The following is a 5,795-nucleotide window of genomic DNA, read 5'->3' as shown; positions in this document are numbered from 1 at the left end:
AACCTCTGCTATGACAATAATAGGTAATAAAGTAAAAAAAATAAAATGTACCATTTTTTAAAGCTGCGATCAATGTAAATATAGAATTAGCTATTATGACAAAATCTAACTTTATTCAGTCAATTTATTAAACATTAAATGCCACGATATTTGCTACCGAATTTACTAAAACAAAAGTTCCACGTTGTTTGGTTTTAGCTTTTCACAATCACATCTTATTAAATTCTTCTATTTGATCTTGACAGTTTGTTTCATTTCATGTACATAAAAACGTCAATGAAAATTGTACCTTGTTATAAAGCGGTTACGTGGATAAAGTTAGGTCTCTTTGGAAGTCTCTTGCTTGGTCTTTGACCTTCTTGTATTTATTGTTAAAATGTAAAGTGTTGACATAAATTCAATTTTAACAAACGAGAGTCCAACCACTGAGCGTGTGATCGATTGGCTGCACAACGGCGTGAATTTTATGCACAGCGAAAGCTGGAACAATCGAATCGACCCGCAGACCCCGCTGAAATCGGTTGGTCAGCACAAGATGACGGTCTGACATAAGTAGCCAATGCTGCGAGCGCGCGCGCTGACCGCGGGCCTCCCACGAGCACACGGTAAACGCTCGGGACTCTCTCGCGCGCCCCAACAATAGAGTGGTACGTACCATTGTTACTGAAAATAACGGGGACATTTTCTTTTGGATGGACGTCATTTAACTGAATTAGTGTTGTTAAGTCTATATGTGTTACATATAAGTAAAACGAGGGATTTATTTTTGATGAAGACACAGCTCTTTGCTTAAGTGGACTTAATTTATTCTGCCACTTCCGACATTATCCTCGCAGAGAGTCCCTTTGGATAGAAGTGCCAGGTTCGCCTCCGCCGCCTCTTCCAGCAGGAGTACATTTGATATCAGAGACAGTACAATCATGGATCCGACCCGGGGATTTAAATTTCTGGACACGGTGGCACGCTCCGCTGCTCAGTGAGGATGGCAATGAATTAAGAGGGGTTTTAGCGAACGTATCAGGTATTTTGTCTCTTTCTTTGTTTTGTCTTTTGCCAGTTTTAACTTGATAAAGACACTTTAGTAACGTAATTTTGAAATTTGTCACCACGTTAGAGTGAAGCTAACCCGGAGCGCTGTGACAAATAACGGTGTGGGTAATTCAACCCTGTCTGGCCATCGCTGACCACATTAACCTATTACACAGGTGATACGTGTCCCGTTGTTGGGAGCCGAAAGTGGCCAAACCACCACAAGTGTTTATAAAACGATCATAGCCGAGTAACTAACGGTGCCTTTCTGCACATCTGCACGAGCTCCCGCAGAAGCCGCGTCTTCAGGTCGACACCGAGCAACATCACGTTAGTGCGAGAACCGTTGCGGTGCAGCGCAAACTGTCCGGCGTTGCAAAAGCCTCAAGCCCCGTGGGCTTCTTTTTATTTGTCAGTGGGGTCGCGGAGTTGCAGCTGGGTGCGCTGTGATTGCGATCCGCTGGCATCGGCGATATGTGATTTTAATTCCCCCACTGTGAATGCGCTGACTTGCCTGGGAGAGGAGAGGGGCTGGGGTCTATTCCAGCCTGCCTGGTTTGCAGTCATGGGGGATGGTAGCCTTCAGTCCAGTGGAAATCATGCTTTGTGAAATTCGAAACCTTTGTACTACTTCACAGGCATAGACAAAGGAAATATACGTGTGCACTACCTCCCAACCTTTTTCTCAATACTCCAAGAGTACAGCAAGAAAAGTGTGCATGTGGAGCAGTGCGGACGCAGCTTCCATTACATGAGCCCAGCTCATGTGGAGCCGTATGCTGTAATGTGTTGTTTACATTAAACTGGGCATATTCTCGGGTCCTGACTGAGATTCACTCTGCACAGCTGCATAGTTTAGTAGCTTGTAGTAGGAATTTGAGCTATGAATGAATTTCCTTTTGACACATCGGCTGCAGAGCCATTGATAAAAATCACTGTGTCTGTGAGCTCCCGTCCCTGCAGTAGCTTAGTGTAGTCAGTTTGTCTCTGTGATGCACTCAATTTATTTACCCACAAGACTCAGAGTCACAGTGATTGGATGTGATGTGGGCTGATAACTTTATATTAGTCTGGTTAAATAATCATTACTATCAGGACTGTTTATATTTGATCACTATTGCATCACGAGGAAATTCCTTTAAGTCTAGACACCATGTCGATATCTGCAAGCAGAACTAAAATTAGCCTCACAGCTACATACACCTACACTGTCTGGAATATGGTGCAATGTACACAGAGATTCACACGTTTCGTCAGAATCCAAAATGGATGTTGTTTACCGAAGTTGTCACGGTACGTATGCAACGAGCCTCGACTCCTCTGACAGAAATGCCCGGGACACATTGCAGCTGTTAAATGCATCAGTGTGCAACAGGCATCCGAGCTGTCACATGACGCGGCGGCAGCTATAGGCTGGGTTTCGTAACCCTTCGGAAGGGTCGTATAACTGTTGCCGTTGGCCGAATCAAGAGTTGGATTCAAGACACAATCCCGGTAAATCATTCAGACACAGTGATCACGTTCTATCAAATGAATGCTGAAGTAGTGATGGACTATAGGTGTCTCAGAATAGAGGAGGAACTATGCAGTTCTGTCTGATTCCGTTTGCGAGAGGGCATTCCCACACATTTGCGCTCGCCTGTGTTTCTGAGGCCCCTGTGCTGGAAGAACTTGGCAAGCTCCTGCTGAGTCCTTTGGACTCCTCTTAGTTGTCGAGGCTGCTCTGATCCTGTGCCAGTCCCTGGCCTTTCTCGTGCTAGTATAGGAAGAATATCTCTTTCCCCCCTTCCCTTCTGTCTTACTCCACAGAGGTGAGGAGGGGCGATAGCATAACGGAGGGAGTGTGTGGCGAGGGAAGGGGAGATGAGAGTGAAATGAGTGATGAGTGCCTGGCATCGGGGTGGGGGGAGGTGGGCCAGGGGATCCAGGATAGGCAGACAAAGAAAATTTGTGTGTGTGCAATGTGCAACACCCCTTTACGTGCCATGTAGTGGAGCCACAGAAGGACCTCCTATCTCCCAGCTGTGTGGATGCTCCAGAGGCTCCAACACACTGGAGCTATTGTTCTTCTTCTAAGCCAGGCCCACAGCGCTATAATACTGCTTCTGTCCCTGGACTAAATTGGCCTGACAGAGGGACACCAGGGTTCAGTTAGCCCAGCTGACTGGTATTTCTTTGGGTCTCACTCCCACTGCCTCCGCTTAGTGGCAGAGAAGTCCCCGCGTTGTCCAGGTTTATTCTTAATTCTGGCTTCGCTCCCTCTTAGTTCACTGTACAGTATATCTCCGCCTGTATTTCCTTCCCGTCTCTGTGAGCGTAAGTAGCAGGGGGAGGGACCGCAGGCCAGAGCAAAGTGGATTAACTCCAAGTGTCATGATAACACAACACAAGTTCCGTCATGAAGCTTTAAAATTAGATGAACTAGAAATCTGATTATTTCCTTTAGCTAGAAATCTGATTACCTTCTGTATCTGCTACGTGAACGCATAGATTCATGGTAACCGAGTTACTCCAGTGCACACAGATTCATTTCCTGCATGCACGTGATTTACTCGAGAACCCTGGTTACTCTTGTGCACGTAGACACACTCAGAGATGATAACGCACCCGAAGAAAGGGGAAGAATTCTCAATATTAGCTAGTCCCCATGACTTATCAGTCAGTCTCAGCCAGGTGTGGTATGTGGGACATGGGGCATTGCAGTGCCCTGTGGCTGACCTAGGTTAGTCTCTCCTATAAGAGCCAAATACGTTAGACAAGCATGGGCTGCTGAGGACTCCTGTGGTGTCATGTGTACGTTGATATTAACGATGATAAACGTAGTCTGATACCTTATGATACAATGGAGCCTTCGCCCGTTCCAGGAGGGAATCGGATACAGGATTGTTCTCAGCAGGACGGAGCACCGACCCCGGGTATTAGTCCCAGCGCTTTATTGTGTGCGTACAGTGTCCAGGGGCAGGGCATTGTTGGGCCTTGTGTTTCTGCTCTGTGGATGGGCTCGCTCTGGATGCTGCCTGACTTTAAAATGGTCCCCGCAGCTGCACGGCTAGCATGCGTATATTTGAATAGATTGGAATATGCAAAGTTAAGCAAAACAGTTAAGCAACATGAAGGGGAGTGCAGCGTGCTCTGTATTCTCGCCCGTCGTCGACAGCGATCTGTTTTCACCACTATCGTCTCTGCCTTCACCATTGTTTCTCTTCAGCAAATGAAAATGAAGTTAAAAATAAAAGATTCAATAGGCTTTTGTTTTAAACACATAATGTACCATTTATTTTGCTTTATCTCTAGCTCAAGGTTGCTGCTTCACCTCTCACTTGCTTCTTGTTTTTCTTCTTACAATAAAGTGTCTTAAAAAAAACAATTAAGCGTCATAAAAGAATGTTTCAGCATCTTATAAAGTGATGCTGTCTTCTCTTTTCTCGCTGCAGCAGAAAGTGCTGAGACACAGTAATGAAAGCAAAAGTGGAAGTCGCCTCTTACCATCGCAGCGTGTTTGTCCACAGTCCACAGCGGGGGGTGCCTGTGCACACAGACAACTGCTGCTTTCAATTAGAAACCAATATTTGGCTGTTCATTTGCGGCTCACGGCGGGGGTCCCACCTCGCCTCGGATTTGTGTGAGACCCAAGACTGATTTGAGCTGGACGGCAGCCCGGCAGAAGCCATGAGTGTGCGCTTCTTATCCATCTCACAAGACTAGAGGCGGCCTCGCTGTTCTTTTGTTTTTTGGTGGTTCGCAGGAACCCCCAGCGAGAACGCTGCCGTAATCAGTCCTACTCAGCAGCTGCTGATGTGCGCTATCGCACAGCTATGCTGTCAGTTCAGCAGGTCAAAGCCGCTGCTGTGGAGCAGGGGTCGCGAAAAAGTTCAAGAGGTTCTTAGAGGTGAGAGAAGCATCTTCAAAAGAAAGTCACTGGATCCAGTGCCAGAGGAAACCATAAGACATCAGAGTGACTGCTGTTTGTGCATATCAGCAGCTTTTTCATTTCCATCATTTCTATATTATGATGGTGAAATTAGGTCCAGACTCTATTCAACTAGACAGTTATCACTCGCTTACATAAGCCTTTATTTCTAAATGTGTGCCTGCAGCTTAGTGAGTCAATGCGACCGTTAACCACTGACGTGGATTCTGAAACAAGAAGCTTGATAATAAGAAAATAAAACGCTTGTAAATATGTCCCTAAATGTCCGTGTGCTGCCCCGTACGACCTTAGCTTGATTCTATCACTGTCCTTTTGTGGGATTTAACTAGTTTGCTCAACTAAATGGTAAAGTAGCAGCTCATGTGGGTCCGTCCTGTGATGCAGGGTAAGGTCAGGGGTCTTTTTGTGCATGTGTGGTTATATAAATGGCAGTGGAGACTTGAGGCAAGAGGCCGGTTTACGCTGCTAACAGATAGGTGCTGACAGACAGGCCCGGCCTCTCCACTGCTATGGCTGCTGCAGAGCATCTCGTCCTCCCCGTTCTTTATTCTTCTCTCCCATCTTCGTATGGCCTCCTTCACATCAGCTGGAGCAGCACAGGCGAGTGTTGTCCGCATCCATTGAGGCTAATAACGACTGTCAGCTCTGTGGTCAAGATTATGCCTTAGTTGGACGTCGACGGTGTCTGGGGCATGGCCAGATTGTCTTCTGTACGCAGCGTCACTGCGAGTTCAAACAAAGGTAACGTTACGTTGGAGAGGGAGCGGTAGCAGTGGGGCAGTTGCTCACCGGACCAGATGTAGCCTGCAGCTTTAAATTAAAAACTGGAAAAGCA

The 5,795-nt window shown here is 46.5% G+C and overlaps 1 protein-coding gene across 2 annotated transcripts in view; it reads left to right on the top strand.

Annotated features, from left to right (window-relative positions):
* Positions 1-628: 628 nt before the first annotated feature.
* The window catches only part of wasf1 (WASP family member 1), a 36,758-nt gene continuing 31,591 nt past the window's right edge, over positions 629-5,795 (top strand). The window contains exon 1 of one of the 2 annotated variants that reach the window (XM_029140549.3): positions 629-1,021. The gene's annotated coding sequence lies outside the window, so the exon portion shown is untranslated. The remainder of the gene's footprint in view (positions 1,022-5,795) is intronic. The other variant, XM_029140552.3, reaches the window with a different exon arrangement.

This window comes from Betta splendens, chromosome 24, assembly GCF_900634795.4.
Source record: "Betta splendens chromosome 24, fBetSpl5.4, whole genome shotgun sequence".
NCBI lineage: Eukaryota > Metazoa > Chordata > Actinopteri > Anabantiformes > Osphronemidae > Betta > Betta splendens.
The sequence above is the reverse complement of the archived record's forward strand: the minus strand, read 5'-3'. Positions and strand labels throughout refer to the sequence as shown.